The following is a 16291-nucleotide window of genomic DNA, read 5'->3' on the forward strand; positions in this document are numbered from 1 at the left end:
TGTGAGATTAACTTCCTGATCATAGATCAATCAAGTGGTTTCTATCTAAGAACATAAGAACAAGCGAGCTGGATCAGACCAGAGTCCATCTAGTCCAGCTCTCTGCTACTCACAGTGGCCCACCTGGTGCCTTTGGGAGCTCACATGCAGGATGTGAAAGCATGGCCTTCTGCGGCTGTTGCTCCCGAGAACCTGGACTGTTAAGGCATTTGCAATCTCAGATCAAAGAGGATCAAGATTGGTAGCCATAAATCTGTCCAAGCCCCTTTTAAAGCTATCCAGGTTAGTGGCCATCACCACCTCCTGTGGCAGCACATTCCAAACACCAATCACACGTTGTGTGAAGAAGTGTTTCCTTTTATTAGTCCTAATTCTTCCCCCCAGCATTTTCAATGTATGCCCCCTGGTTCTAGCATTAATATCATCCTTTGGTGATATTCTCAATGGATAAGAATAGTTTGGTAGAGTGGTACCCAATTCACTTTGTTGATTATTGCTGCAAAAAACTAATAAGTCTTTTCCTTGTGGTCATATCCATGTTGTATAAAAGTGGGTCGTGTGAGGTGATTCGATGACTTGTTGCTGGAGCTGTCACCCTGTTTGAGGAATCCCTGTTCATTAGTCATATGAATTTTGAGTTGATGAATTAATTGATGTATTGTCCACAGGAACAAAGCAATAATTCTGAAGAACGGAGCCCAACATTTTTATACGTGTTGCTGTGACCACTGTCAGAGAAGATATATTCTCTGCAGGAAAGGGTATCTGCTTACAGATACCAGTCCTGAAATAACATCCAATGCTGCCAGGTTTTGTGTCGCAGCCATTGCTGTTTCCTGTTGTAAGGATAGATTGCGTAATTTGTTAAAACTAAAGCAGAATTGTGTGCTACTAATGTAGAGTGCATGCCCTTTTATTTGTAGCGATTGCTATCATCTATTTTTCTGATTTGTGCAGGCTTGCTTTGCATCCCTTGTGAGTCAAGATTATGTGAATGGAACAGACCAGGAAGAAATTAGAACTGGTAAGCATGGATATCCATCTTTATGCGGCTGTGGAGATTGCAAGAACAGGAATGTTTTTAACTTTGGCTGCTTCATAGTATCCACAGGTTTTGAAATGATTTTGGAGCACTTTTTTCCTGGATGAAAATATACAGACTTATTTCGAGATCTCTACTTAGTCCATACGCACAGTGTTCTCAGTTTCTGGGCTATCCCCTGTAGCCACAAGTTCCGCTTCAGTTCCCTCATGTGCTTTCAGGCAGTGCCTTCAGGCAGAAGTGGACTTTATTGACTAGTCACCAGGTTGGATTCTCTCTTACGCACAGGATTCCTCCCAGACCTGCCTGCCCATTTCCCAGAGTCAGACTAGATGGTACCAGGTCTATTCCTTCCCACAGACAGGCCTAACAATGGAGCACTCTCTTCTTTCCCAGAGATGGAGCTCAACCACTCTGCCACACCACCAGGCTGAGCCACCCTTCCCTCGGTTCGCTCTTTTTTCCGAGCAAGCTGCCCTTGCTCTGTCCCTGAGGCAGAACTCAACTCACTCTTCTCTGTTCATCATCTCAAGCCCCGTCTTAAAGGTGGCTGGATGCTGGAGCAGCATTCTTAAAAGCTCTCCTGAGTGACTGATTTTCCTTTAGGGGCAGGACATCCTCTTGGCCATCACAATCATTTCATCTTCTCAACTGCATTTTTTGAGTGCTGTGACTTTTTTGTTGCCTCTGTCAAGGTCCTTCCTTCCTTCCTTCCTTCCTTCCTTCCTTCCTTCCTTCCTTCCTTCCTTCCTTCCTTCCTTCCTTCCTTCCTTCCTTCCTTCCTTCCTTCCTTCCTTCCTTCCTTCCTTCCTTCCTCCCCCCCCCCCCCCCCCCCCCCCCCCCCCCCCCCCCCCCCCCCCCCCCCCCCCCCCCCCCCCCCCCCCCCCCCCCCCCCCCCCCCCCCCCCCTCCCCCCCCCCCCCCCTCCCCCCCCCCCCCCCCCTTCCCCCTCCGCCCACCCCCCCCCTCCCCCTTCCACCCCCCCCCCCCCCCCCCCCCCCCTCCACCCCCCCCCCCCCCCACCCCCACCCGCACACCCCTTCCCCCCCCCCCCCCCCCCCCCCCCCCCCCCACCCCCCCCCCCCCCCACCCCCCCCCCCCCCCACCCCCCCCCCCCCCCACCCCCCCCCCCCCCCACCCCCCCCCCCCCCCACCCCCCCCCCCCCCCACCCCCCCCCCCCCCCACCCCCCCCCCCCCCCACCCCCCCCCCCCCCCACCCCCCCCCCCCCCCACCCCCCCCCCCCCCCACCCCCCCCCCCCCCCACCCCCCCCCCCCCCCACCCCCCCCCCCCCCCACCCCCCCCCCCCCCCACCCCCCCCCCCCCCCACCCCCCCCCCCCCCCACCCCCCCCCCCCCCCACCCCCCCCCCCCCCCACCCCCCCCCCCCCCCACCCCCCCCCCCCCCCACCCCCCCCCCCCCCCACCCCCCCCCCCCCCCACCCCCCCCCCCCCCCACCCCCCCCCCCCCCCACCCCCCCCCCCCCCCACCCCCCCCCCCCCCCACCCCCCCCCCCCCCCACCCCCCCCCCCCCCCACCCCCCCCCCCCCCCACCCCCCCCCCCCCCCACCCCCCCCCCCCCCCACCCCCCCCCCCCCCCACCCCCCCCCCCCCCCACCCCCCCCCCCCCCCACCCCCCCCCCCCCCCACCCCCCCCCCCCCCCACCCCCCCCCCCCCCCACCCCCCCCCCCCCCCACCCCCCCCCCCCCCCACCCCCCCCCCCCCCCACCCCCCCCCCCCCCCACCCCCCCCCCCCCCCACCCCCCCCCCCCCCCACCCCCCCCCCCCCCCACCCCCCCCCCCCCCCACCCCCCCCCCCCCCCACCCCCCCCCCCCCCCACCCCCCCCCCCCCCCACCCCCCCCCCCCCCCACCCCCCCCCCCCCCCACCCCCCCCCCCCCCCACCCCCCCCCCCCCCCACCCCCCCCCCCCCCCACCCCCCCCCCCCCCCACCCCCCCCCCCCCCCACCCCCCCCCCCCCCCACCCCCCCCCCCCCCCACCCCCCCCCCCCCCCACCCCCCCCCCCCCCCACCCCCCCCCCCCCCCACCCCCCCCCCCCCCCACCCCCCCCCCCCCCCACCCCCCCCCCCCCCCACCCCCCCCCCCCCCCACCCCCCCCCCCCCCCACCCCCCCCCCCCCCCACCCCCCCCCCCCCCCACCCCCCCCCCCCCCCACCCCCCCCCCCCCCCACCCCCCCCCCCCCCCACCCCCCCCCCCCCCCACCCCCCCCCCCCCCCACCCCCCCCCCCCCCCACCCCCCCCCCCCCCCACCCCCCCCCCCCCCCACCCCCCCCCCCCCCCACCCCCCCCCCCCCCCACCCCCCCCCCCCCCCACCCCCCCCCCCCCCCACCCCCCCCCCCCCCCACCCCCCCCCCCCCCCACCCCCCCCCCCCCCCACCCCCCCCCCCCCCCACCCCCCCCCCCCCCCACCCCCCCCCCCCCCCACCCCCCCCCCCCCCCACCCCCCCCCCCCCCCACCCCCCCCCCCCCCCACCCCCCCCCCCCCCCACCCCCCCCCCCCCCCACCCCCCCCCCCCCCCACCCCCCCCCCCCCCCACCCCCCCCCCCCCCCACCCCCCCCCCCCCCCACCCCCCCCCCCCCCCACCCCCCCCCCCCCCCACCCCCCCCCCCCCCCACCCCCCCCCCCCCCCACCCCCCCCCCCCCCCACCCCCCCCCCCCCCCACCCCCCCCCCCCCCCACCCCCCCCCCCCCCCACCCCCCCCCCCCCCCACCCCCCCCCCCCCCCACCCCCCCCCCCCCCCACCCCCCCCCCCCCCCACCCCCCCCCCCCCCCACCCCCCCCCCCCCCCACCCCCCCCCCCCCCCACCCCCCCCCCCCCCCACCCCCCCCCCCCCCCACCCCCCCCCCCCCCCACCCCCCCCCCCCCCCACCCCCCCCCCCCCCCACCCCCCCCCCCCCCCACCCCCCCCCCCCCCCACCCCCCCCCCCCCCCACCCCCCCCCCCCCCCACCCCCCCCCCCCCCCACCCCCCCCCCCCCCCACCCCCCCCCCCCCCCACCCCCCCCCCCCCCCACCCCCCCCCCCCCCCACCCCCCCCCCCCCCCACCCCCCCCCCCCCCCACCCCCCCCCCCCCCCACCCCCCCCCCCCCCCACCCCCCCCCCCCCCCACCCCCCCCCCCCCCCACCCCCCCCCCCCCCCACCCCCCCCCCCCCCCACCCCCCCCCCCCCCCACCCCCCCCCCCCCCCACCCCCCCCCCCCCCCACCCCCCCCCCCCCCCACCCCCCCCCCCCCCCACCCCCCCCCCCCCCCACCCCCCCCCCCCCCCACCCCCCCCCCCCCCCACCCCCCCCCCCCCCCACCCCCCCCCCCCCCCACCCCCCCCCCCCCCCACCCCCCCCCCCCCCCACCCCCCCCCCCCCCCACCCCCCCCCCCCCCCACCCCCCCCCCCCCCCACCCCCCCCCCCCCCCACCCCCCCCCCCCCCCACCCCCCCCCCCCCCCACCCCCCCCCCCCCCCACCCCCCCCCCCCCCCACCCCCCCCCCCCCCCACCCCCCCCCCCCCCCACCCCCCCCCCCCCCCACCCCCCCCCCCCCCCACCCCCCCCCCCCCCCACCCCCCCCCCCCCCCACCCCCCCCCCCCCCCACCCCCCCCCCCCCCCACCCCCCCCCCCCCCCACCCCCCCCCCCCCCCACCCCCCCCCCCCCCCACCCCCCCCCCCCCCCACCCCCCCCCCCCCCCACCCCCCCCCCCCCCCACCCCCCCCCCCCCCCACCCCCCCCCCCCCCCACCCCCCCCCCCCCCCACCCCCCCCCCCCCCCACCCCCCCCCCCCCCCACCCCCCCCCCCCCCCACCCCCCCCCCCCCCCACCCCCCCCCCCCCCCACCCCCCCCCCCCCCCACCCCCCCCCCCCCCCACCCCCCCCCCCCCCCACCCCCCCCCCCCCCCACCCCCCCCCCCCCCCACCCCCCCCCCCCCCCACCCCCCCCCCCCCCCACCCCCCCCCCCCCCCACCCCCCCCCCCCCCCACCCCCCCCCCCCCCCACCCCCCCCCCCCCCCACCCCCCCCCCCCCCCACCCCCCCCCCCCCCCACCCCCCCCCCCCCCCACCCCCCCCCCCCCCCACCCCCCCCCCCCCCCACCCCCCCCCCCCCCCACCCCCCCCCCCCCCCACCCCCCCCCCCCCCCACCCCCCCCCCCCCCCACCCCCCCCCCCCCCCACCCCCCCCCCCCCCCACCCCCCCCCCCCCCCACCCCCCCCCCCCCCCACCCCCCCCCCCCCCCACCCCCCCCCCCCCCCACCCCCCCCCCCCCCCACCCCCCCCCCCCCCCACCCCCCCCCCCCCCCACCCCCCCCCCCCCCCACCCCCCCCCCCCCCCACCCCCCCCCCCCCCCACCCCCCCCCCCCCCCACCCCCCCCCCCCCCCACCCCCCCCCCCCCCCACCCCCCCCCCCCCCCACCCCCCCCCCCCCCCACCCCCCCCCCCCCCCACCCCCCCCCCCCCCCACCCCCCCCCCCCCCCACCCCCCCCCCCCCCCACCCCCCCCCCCCCCCACCCCCCCCCCCCCCCACCCCCCCCCCCCCCCACCCCCCCCCCCCCCCACCCCCCCCCCCCCCCACCCCCCCCCCCCCCCACCCCCCCCCCCCCCCACCCCCCCCCCCCCCCACCCCCCCCCCCCCCCACCCCCCCCCCCCCCCACCCCCCCCCCCCCCCACCCCCCCCCCCCCCCACCCCCCCCCCCCCCCACCCCCCCCCCCCCCCACCCCCCCCCCCCCCCACCCCCCCCCCCCCCCACCCCCCCCCCCCCCCACCCCCCCCCCCCCCCACCCCCCCCCCCCCCCACCCCCCCCCCCCCCCACCCCCCCCCCCCCCCACCCCCCCCCCCCCCCACCCCCCCCCCCCCCCACCCCCCCCCCCCCCCACCCCCCCCCCCCCCCACCCCCCCCCCCCCCCACCCCCCCCCCCCCCCACCCCCCCCCCCCCCCACCCCCCCCCCCCCCCACCCCCCCCCCCCCCCACCCCCCCCCCCCCCCACCCCCCCCCCCCCCCACCCCCCCCCCCCCCCACCCCCCCCCCCCCCCACCCCCCCCCCCCCCCACCCCCCCCCCCCCCCACCCCCCCCCCCCCCCACCCCCCCCCCCCCCCACCCCCCCCCCCCCCCACCCCCCCCCCCCCCCACCCCCCCCCCCCCCCACCCCCCCCCCCCCCCACCCCCCCCCCCCCCCACCCCCCCCCCCCCCCACCCCCCCCCCCCCCCACCCCCCCCCCCCCCCACCCCCCCCCCCCCCCACCCCCCCCCCCCCCCACCCCCCCCCCCCCCCACCCCCCCCCCCCCCCACCCCCCCCCCCCCCCACCCCCCCCCCCCCCCACCCCCCCCCCCCCCCACCCCCCCCCCCCCCCACCCCCCCCCCCCCCCACCCCCCCCCCCCCCCACCCCCCCCCCCCCCCACCCCCCCCCCCCCCCACCCCCCCCCCCCCCCACCCCCCCCCCCCCCCACCCCCCCCCCCCCCCACCCCCCCCCCCCCCCACCCCCCCCCCCCCCCACCCCCCCCCCCCCCCACCCCCCCCCCCCCCCACCCCCCCCCCCCCCCACCCCCCCCCCCCCCCACCCCCCCCCCCCCCCACCCCCCCCCCCCCCCACCCCCCCCCCCCCCCACCCCCCCCCCCCCCCACCCCCCCCCCCCCCCACCCCCCCCCCCCCCCACCCCCCCCCCCCCCCACCCCCCCCCCCCCCCACCCCCCCCCCCCCCCACCCCCCCCCCCCCCCACCCCCCCCCCCCCCCACCCCCCCCCCCCCCCACCCCCCCCCCCCCCCACCCCCCCCCCCCCCCACCCCCCCCCCCCCCCACCCCCCCCCCCCCCCACCCCCCCCCCCCCCCACCCCCCCCCCCCCCCACCCCCCCCCCCCCCCACCCCCCCCCCCCCCCACCCCCCCCCCCCCCCACCCCCCCCCCCCCCCACCCCCCCCCCCCCCCACCCCCCCCCCCCCCCACCCCCCCCCCCCCCCACCCCCCCCCCCCCCCACCCCCCCCCCCCCCCACCCCCCCCCCCCCCCACCCCCCCCCCCCCCCACCCCCCCCCCCCCCCACCCCCCCCCCCCCCCACCCCCCCCCCCCCCCACCCCCCCCCCCCCCCACCCCCCCCCCCCCCCACCCCCCCCCCCCCCCACCCCCCCCCCCCCCCACCCCCCCCCCCCCCCACCCCCCCCCCCCCCCACCCCCCCCCCCCCCCACCCCCCCCCCCCCCCACCCCCCCCCCCCCCCACCCCCCCCCCCCCCCACCCCCCCCCCCCCCCACCCCCCCCCCCCCCCACCCCCCCCCCCCCCCACCCCCCCCCCCCCCCACCCCCCCCCCCCCCCACCCCCCCCCCCCCCCACCCCCCCCCCCCCCCACCCCCCCCCCCCCCCACCCCCCCCCCCCCCCACCCCCCCCCCCCCCCACCCCCCCCCCCCCCCACCCCCCCCCCCCCCCACCCCCCCCCCCCCCCACCCCCCCCCCCCCCCACCCCCCCCCCCCCCCACCCCCCCCCCCCCCCACCCCCCCCCCCCCCCACCCCCCCCCCCCCCCACCCCCCCCCCCCCCCACCCCCCCCCCCCCCCACCCCCCCCCCCCCCCACCCCCCCCCCCCCCCACCCCCCCCCCCCCCCACCCCCCCCCCCCCCCACCCCCCCCCCCCCCCACCCCCCCCCCCCCCCACCCCCCCCCCCCCCCACCCCCCCCCCCCCCCACCCCCCCCCCCCCCCACCCCCCCCCCCCCCCACCCCCCCCCCCCCCCACCCCCCCCCCCCCCCACCCCCCCCCCCCCCCACCCCCCCCCCCCCCCACCCCCCCCCCCCCCCACCCCCCCCCCCCCCCACCCCCCCCCCCCCCCACCCCCCCCCCCCCCCACCCCCCCCCCCCCCCACCCCCCCCCCCCCCCACCCCCCCCCCCCCCCACCCCCCCCCCCCCCCACCCCCCCCCCCCCCCACCCCCCCCCCCCCCCACCCCCCCCCCCCCCCACCCCCCCCCCCCCCCACCCCCCCCCCCCCCCACCCCCCCCCCCCCCCACCCCCCCCCCCCCCCACCCCCCCCCCCCCCCACCCCCCCCCCCCCCCACCCCCCCCCCCCCCCACCCCCCCCCCCCCCCACCCCCCCCCCCCCCCACCCCCCCCCCCCCCCACCCCCCCCCCCCCCCACCCCCCCCCCCCCCCACCCCCCCCCCCCCCCACCCCCCCCCCCCCCCACCCCCCCCCCCCCCCACCCCCCCCCCCCCCCACCCCCCCCCCCCCCCACCCCCCCCCCCCCCCACCCCCCCCCCCCCCCACCCCCCCCCCCCCCCACCCCCCCCCCCCCCCACCCCCCCCCCCCCCCACCCCCCCCCCCCCCCACCCCCCCCCCCCCCCACCCCCCCCCCCCCCCACCCCCCCCCCCCCCCACCCCCCCCCCCCCCCACCCCCCCCCCCCCCCACCCCCCCCCCCCCCCACCCCCCCCCCCCCCCACCCCCCCCCCCCCCCACCCCCCCCCCCCCCCACCCCCCCCCCCCCCCACCCCCCCCCCCCCCCACCCCCCCCCCCCCCCACCCCCCCCCCCCCCCACCCCCCCCCCCCCCCACCCCCCCCCCCCCCCACCCCCCCCCCCCCCCACCCCCCCCCCCCCCCACCCCCCCCCCCCCCCACCCCCCCCCCCCCCCACCCCCCCCCCCCCCCACCCCCCCCCCCCCCCACCCCCCCCCCCCCCCACCCCCCCCCCCCCCCACCCCCCCCCCCCCCCACCCCCCCCCCCCCCCACCCCCCCCCCCCCCCACCCCCCCCCCCCCCCACCCCCCCCCCCCCCCACCCCCCCCCCCCCCCACCCCCCCCCCCCCCCACCCCCCCCCCCCCCCACCCCCCCCCCCCCCCACCCCCCCCCCCCCCCACCCCCCCCCCCCCCCACCCCCCCCCCCCCCCACCCCCCCCCCCCCCCACCCCCCCCCCCCCCCACCCCCCCCCCCCCCCACCCCCCCCCCCCCCCACCCCCCCCCCCCCCCACCCCCCCCCCCCCCCACCCCCCCCCCCCCCCACCCCCCCCCCCCCCCACCCCCCCCCCCCCCCACCCCCCCCCCCCCCCACCCCCCCCCCCCCCCACCCCCCCCCCCCCCCACCCCCCCCCCCCCCCACCCCCCCCCCCCCCCACCCCCCCCCCCCCCCACCCCCCCCCCCCCCCACCCCCCCCCCCCCCCACCCCCCCCCCCCCCCACCCCCCCCCCCCCCCACCCCCCCCCCCCCCCACCCCCCCCCCCCCCCACCCCCCCCCCCCCCCACCCCCCCCCCCCCCCACCCCCCCCCCCCCCCACCCCCCCCCCCCCCCACCCCCCCCCCCCCCCACCCCCCCCCCCCCCCACCCCCCCCCCCCCCCACCCCCCCCCCCCCCCACCCCCCCCCCCCCCCACCCCCCCCCCCCCCCACCCCCCCCCCCCCCCACCCCCCCCCCCCCCCACCCCCCCCCCCCCCCACCCCCCCCCCCCCCCACCCCCCCCCCCCCCCACCCCCCCCCCCCCCCACCCCCCCCCCCCCCCACCCCCCCCCCCCCCCACCCCCCCCCCCCCCCACCCCCCCCCCCCCCCACCCCCCCCCCCCCCCACCCCCCCCCCCCCCCACCCCCCCCCCCCCCCACCCCCCCCCCCCCCCACCCCCCCCCCCCCCCACCCCCCCCCCCCCCCACCCCCCCCCCCCCCCACCCCCCCCCCCCCCCACCCCCCCCCCCCCCCACCCCCCCCCCCCCCCACCCCCCCCCCCCCCCACCCCCCCCCCCCCCCACCCCCCCCCCCCCCCACCCCCCCCCCCCCCCACCCCCCCCCCCCCCCACCCCCCCCCCCCCCCACCCCCCCCCCCCCCCACCCCCCCCCCCCCCCACCCCCCCCCCCCCCCACCCCCCCCCCCCCCCACCCCCCCCCCCCCCCACCCCCCCCCCCCCCCACCCCCCCCCCCCCCCACCCCCCCCCCCCCCCACCCCCCCCCCCCCCCACCCCCCCCCCCCCCCACCCCCCCCCCCCCCCACCCCCCCCCCCCCCCACCCCCCCCCCCCCCCACCCCCCCCCCCCCCCACCCCCCCCCCCCCCCACCCCCCCCCCCCCCCACCCCCCCCCCCCCCCACCCCCCCCCCCCCCCACCCCCCCCCCCCCCCACCCCCCCCCCCCCCCACCCCCCCCCCCCCCCACCCCCCCCCCCCCCCACCCCCCCCCCCCCCCACCCCCCCCCCCCCCCACCCCCCCCCCCCCCCACCCCCCCCCCCCCCCACCCCCCCCCCCCCCCACCCCCCCCCCCCCCCACCCCCCCCCCCCCCCACCCCCCCCCCCCCCCACCCCCCCCCCCCCCCACCCCCCCCCCCCCCCACCCCCCCCCCCCCCCACCCCCCCCCCCCCCCACCCCCCCCCCCCCCCACCCCCCCCCCCCCCCACCCCCCCCCCCCCCCACCCCCCCCCCCCCCCACCCCCCCCCCCCCCCACCCCCCCCCCCCCCCACCCCCCCCCCCCCCCACCCCCCCCCCCCCCCACCCCCCCCCCCCCCCACCCCCCCCCCCCCCCACCCCCCCCCCCCCCCACCCCCCCCCCCCCCCACCCCCCCCCCCCCCCACCCCCCCCCCCCCCCACCCCCCCCCCCCCCCACCCCCCCCCCCCCCCACCCCCCCCCCCCCCCACCCCCCCCCCCCCCCACCCCCCCCCCCCCCCACCCCCCCCCCCCCCCACCCCCCCCCCCCCCCACCCCCCCCCCCCCCCACCCCCCCCCCCCCCCACCCCCCCCCCCCCCCACCCCCCCCCCCCCCCACCCCCCCCCCCCCCCACCCCCCCCCCCCCCCACCCCCCCCCCCCCCCACCCCCCCCCCCCCCCACCCCCCCCCCCCCCCACCCCCCCCCCCCCCCACCCCCCCCCCCCCCCACCCCCCCCCCCCCCCACCCCCCCCCCCCCCCACCCCCCCCCCCCCCCACCCCCCCCCCCCCCCACCCCCCCCCCCCCCCACCCCCCCCCCCCCCCACCCCCCCCCCCCCCCACCCCCCCCCCCCCCCACCCCCCCCCCCCCCCACCCCCCCCCCCCCCCACCCCCCCCCCCCCCCACCCCCCCCCCCCCCCACCCCCCCCCCCCCCCACCCCCCCCCCCCCCCACCCCCCCCCCCCCCCACCCCCCCCCCCCCCCACCCCCCCCCCCCCCCACCCCCCCCCCCCCCCACCCCCCCCCCCCCCCACCCCCCCCCCCCCCCACCCCCCCCCCCCCCCACCCCCCCCCCCCCCCACCCCCCCCCCCCCCCACCCCCCCCCCCCCCCACCCCCCCCCCCCCCCACCCCCCCCCCCCCCCACCCCCCCCCCCCCCCACCCCCCCCCCCCCCCACCCCCCCCCCCCCCCACCCCCCCCCCCCCCCACCCCCCCCCCCCCCCACCCCCCCCCCCCCCCACCCCCCCCCCCCCCCACCCCCCCCCCCCCCCACCCCCCCCCCCCCCCACCCCCCCCCCCCCCCACCCCCCCCCCCCCCCACCCCCCCCCCCCCCCACCCCCCCCCCCCCCCACCCCCCCCCCCCCCCACCCCCCCCCCCCCCCACCCCCCCCCCCCCCCACCCCCCCCCCCCCCCACCCCCCCCCCCCCCCACCCCCCCCCCCCCCCACCCCCCCCCCCCCCCACCCCCCCCCCCCCCCACCCCCCCCCCCCCCCACCCCCCCCCCCCCCCACCCCCCCCCCCCCCCACCCCCCCCCCCCCCCACCCCCCCCCCCCCCCACCCCCCCCCCCCCCCACCCCCCCCCCCCCCCACCCCCCCCCCCCCCCACCCCCCCCCCCCCCCACCCCCCCCCCCCCCCACCCCCCCCCCCCCCCACCCCCCCCCCCCCCCACCCCCCCCCCCCCCCACCCCCCCCCCCCCCCACCCCCCCCCCCCCCCACCCCCCCCCCCCCCCACCCCCCCCCCCCCCCACCCCCCCCCCCCCCCACCCCCCCCCCCCCCCACCCCCCCCCCCCCCCACCCCCCCCCCCCCCCACCCCCCCCCCCCCCCACCCCCCCCCCCCCCCACCCCCCCCCCCCCCCACCCCCCCCCCCCCCCACCCCCCCCCCCCCCCACCCCCCCCCCCCCCCACCCCCCCCCCCCCCCACCCCCCCCCCCCCCCACCCCCCCCCCCCCCCACCCCCCCCCCCCCCCACCCCCCCCCCCCCCCACCCCCCCCCCCCCCCACCCCCCCCCCCCCCCACCCCCCCCCCCCCCCACCCCCCCCCCCCCCCACCCCCCCCCCCCCCCACCCCCCCCCCCCCCCACCCCCCCCCCCCCCCACCCCCCCCCCCCCCCACCCCCCCCCCCCCCCACCCCCCCCCCCCCCCACCCCCCCCCCCCCCCACCCCCCCCCCCCCCCACCCCCCCCCCCCCCCACCCCCCCCCCCCCCCACCCCCCCCCCCCCCCACCCCCCCCCCCCCCCACCCCCCCCCCCCCCCACCCCCCCCCCCCCCCACCCCCCCCCCCCCCCACCCCCCCCCCCCCCCACCCCCCCCCCCCCCCACCCCCCCCCCCCCCCACCCCCCCCCCCCCCCACCCCCCCCCCCCCCCACCCCCCCCCCCCCCCACCCCCCCCCCCCCCCACCCCCCCCCCCCCCCACCCCCCCCCCCCCCCACCCCCCCCCCCCCCCACCCCCCCCCCCCCCCACCCCCCCCCCCCCCCACCCCCCCCCCCCCCCACCCCCCCCCCCCCCCACCCCCCCCCCCCCCCACCCCCCCCCCCCCCCACCCCCCCCCCCCCCCACCCCCCCCCCCCCCCACCCCCCCCCCCCCCCACCCCCCCCCCCCCCCACCCCCCCCCCCCCCCACCCCCCCCCCCCCCCACCCCCCCCCCCCCCCACCCCCCCCCCCCCCCACCCCCCCCCCCCCCCACCCCCCCCCCCCCCCACCCCCCCCCCCCCCCACCCCCCCCCCCCCCCACCCCCCCCCCCCCCCACCCCCCCCCCCCCCCACCCCCCCCCCCCCCCACCCCCCCCCCCCCCCACCCCCCCCCCCCCCCACCCCCCCCCCCCCCCACCCCCCCCCCCCCCCACCCCCCCCCCCCCCCACCCCCCCCCCCCCCCACCCCCCCCCCCCCCCACCCCCCCCCCCCCCCACCCCCCCCCCCCCCCACCCCCCCCCCCCCCCACCCCCCCCCCCCCCCACCCCCCCCCCCCCCCACCCCCCCCCCCCCCCACCCCCCCCCCCCCCCACCCCCCCCCCCCCCCACCCCCCCCCCCCCCCACCCCCCCCCCCCCCCACCCCCCCCCCCCCCCACCCCCCCCCCCCCCCACCCCCCCCCCCCCCCACCCCCCCCCCCCCCCACCCCCCCCCCCCCCCACCCCCCCCCCCCCCCACCCCCCCCCCCCCCCACCCCCCCCCCCCCCCACCCCCCCCCCCCCCCACCCCCCCCCCCCCCCACCCCCCCCCCCCCCCACCCCCCCCCCCCCCCACCCCCCCCCCCCCCCACCCCCCCCCCCCCCCACCCCCCCCCCCCCCCACCCCCCCCCCCCCCCACCCCCCCCCCCCCCCACCCCCCCCCCCCCCCACCCCCCCCCCCCCCCACCCCCCCCCCCCCCCACCCCCCCCCCCCCCCACCCCCCCCCCCCCCCACCCCCCCCCCCCCCCACCCCCCCCCCCCCCCACCCCCCCCCCCCCCCACCCCCCCCCCCCCCCACCCCCCCCCCCCCCCACCCCCCCCCCCCCCCACCCCCCCCCCCCCCCACCCCCCCCCCCCCCCACCCCCCCCCCCCCCCACCCCCCCCCCCCCCCACCCCCCCCCCCCCCCACCCCCCCCCCCCCCCACCCCCCCCCCCCCCCACCCCCCCCCCCCCCCACCCCCCCCCCCCCCCACCCCCCCCCCCCCCCACCCCCCCCCCCCCCCACCCCCCCCCCCCCCCACCCCCCCCCCCCCCCACCCCCCCCCCCCCCCACCCCCCCCCCCCCCCACCCCCCCCCCCCCCCACCCCCCCCCCCCCCCACCCCCCCCCCCCCCCACCCCCCCCCCCCCCCACCCCCCCCCCCCCCCACCCCCCCCCCCCCCCACCCCCCCCCCCCCCCACCCCCCCCCCCCCCCACCCCCCCCCCCCCCCACCCCCCCCCCCCCCCACCCCCCCCCCCCCCCACCCCCCCCCCCCCCCACCCCCCCCCCCCCCCACCCCCCCCCCCCCCCACCCCCCCCCCCCCCCACCCCCCCCCCCCCCCACCCCCCCCCCCCCCCACCCCCCCCCCCCCCCACCCCCCCCCCCCCCCACCCCCCCCCCCCCCCACCCCCCCCCCCCCCCACCCCCCCCCCCCCCCACCCCCCCCCCCCCCCACCCCCCCCCCCCCCCACCCCCCCCCCCCCCCACCCCCCCCCCCCCCCACCCCCCCCCCCCCCCACCCCCCCCCCCCCCCACCCCCCCCCCCCCCCACCCCCCCCCCCCCCCACCCCCCCCCCCCCCCACCCCCCCCCCCCCCCACCCCCCCCCCCCCCCACCCCCCCCCCCCCCCACCCCCCCCCCCCCCCACCCCCCCCCCCCCCCACCCCCCCCCCCCCCCACCCCCCCCCCCCCCCACCCCCCCCCCCCCCCACCCCCCCCCCCCCCCACCCCCCCCCCCCCCCACCCCCCCCCCCCCCCACCCCCCCCCCCCCCCACCCCCCCCCCCCCCCACCCCCCCCCCCCCCCACCCCCCCCCCCCCCCACCCCCCCCCCCCCCCACCCCCCCCCCCCCCCACCCCCCCCCCCCCCCACCCCCCCCCCCCCCCACCCCCCCCCCCCCCCACCCCCCCCCCCCCCCACCCCCCCCCCCCCCCACCCCCCCCCCCCCCCACCCCCCCCCCCCCCCACCCCCCCCCCCCCCCACCCCCCCCCCCCCCCACCCCCCCCCCCCCCCACCCCCCCCCCCCCCCACCCCCCCCCCCCCCCACCCCCCCCCCCCCCCACCCCCCCCCCCCCCCACCCCCCCCCCCCCCCACCCCCCCCCCCCCCCACCCCCCCCCCCCCCCACCCCCCCCCCCCCCCACCCCCCCCCCCCCCCACCCCCCCCCCCCCCCACCCCCCCCCCCCCCCACCCCCCCCCCCCCCCACCCCCCCCCCCCCCCACCCCCCCCCCCCCCCACCCCCCCCCCCCCCCACCCCCCCCCCCCCCCACCCCCCCCCCCCCCCACCCCCCCCCCCCCCCACCCCCCCCCCCCCCCACCCCCCCCCCCCCCCACCCCCCCCCCCCCCCACCCCCCCCCCCCCCCACCCCCCCCCCCCCCCACCCCCCCCCCCCCCCACCCCCCCCCCCCCCCACCCCCCCCCCCCCCCACCCCCCCCCCCCCCCACCCCCCCCCCCCCCCACCCCCCCCCCCCCCCACCCCCCCCCCCCCCCACCCCCCCCCCCCCCCACCCCCCCCCCCCCCCACCCCCCCCCCCCCCCACCCCCCCCCCCCCCCACCCCCCCCCCCCCCCACCCCCCCCCCCCCCCACCCCCCCCCCCCCCCACCCCCCCCCCCCCCCACCCCCCCCCCCCCCCACCCCCCCCCCCCCCCACCCCCCCCCCCCCCCACCCCCCCCCCCCCCCACCCCCCCCCCCCCCCACCCCCCCCCCCCCCCACCCCCCCCCCCCCCCACCCCCCCCCCCCCCCACCCCCCCCCCCCCCCACCCCCCCCCCCCCCCACCCCCCCCCCCCCCCACCCCCCCCCCCCCCCACCCCCCCCCCCCCCCACCCCCCCCCCCCCCCACCCCCCCCCCCCCCCACCCCCCCCCCCCCCCACCCCCCCCCCCCCCCACCCCCCCCCCCCCCCACCCCCCCCCCCCCCCACCCCCCCCCCCCCCCACCCCCCCCCCCCCCCACCCCCCCCCCCCCCCACCCCCCCCCCCCCCCACCCCCCCCCCCCCCCACCCCCCCCCCCCCCCACCCCCCCCCCCCCCCACCCCCCCCCCCCCCCACCCCCCCCCCCCCCCACCCCCCCCCCCCCCCACCCCCCCCCCCCCCCACCCCCCCCCCCCCCCACCCCCCCCCCCCCCCACCCCCCCCCCCCCCCACCCCCCCCCCCCCCCACCCCCCCCCCCCCCCACCCCCCCCCCCCCCCACCCCCCCCCCCCCCCACCCCCCCCCCCCCCCACCCCCCCCCCCCCCCACCCCCCCCCCCCCCCACCCCCCCCCCCCCCCACCCCCCCCCCCCCCCACCCCCCCCCCCCCCCACCCCCCCCCCCCCCCACCCCCCCCCCCCCCCACCCCCCCCCCCCCCCACCCCCCCCCCCCCCCACCCCCCCCCCCCCCCACCCCCCCCCCCCCCCACCCCCCCCCCCCCCCACCCCCCCCCCCCCCCAC

This window comes from Sphaerodactylus townsendi, linkage group LG10, assembly GCF_021028975.2.
Source record: "Sphaerodactylus townsendi isolate TG3544 linkage group LG10, MPM_Stown_v2.3, whole genome shotgun sequence".
Taxonomy (NCBI): domain Eukaryota; kingdom Metazoa; phylum Chordata; class Lepidosauria; order Squamata; family Sphaerodactylidae; genus Sphaerodactylus; species Sphaerodactylus townsendi.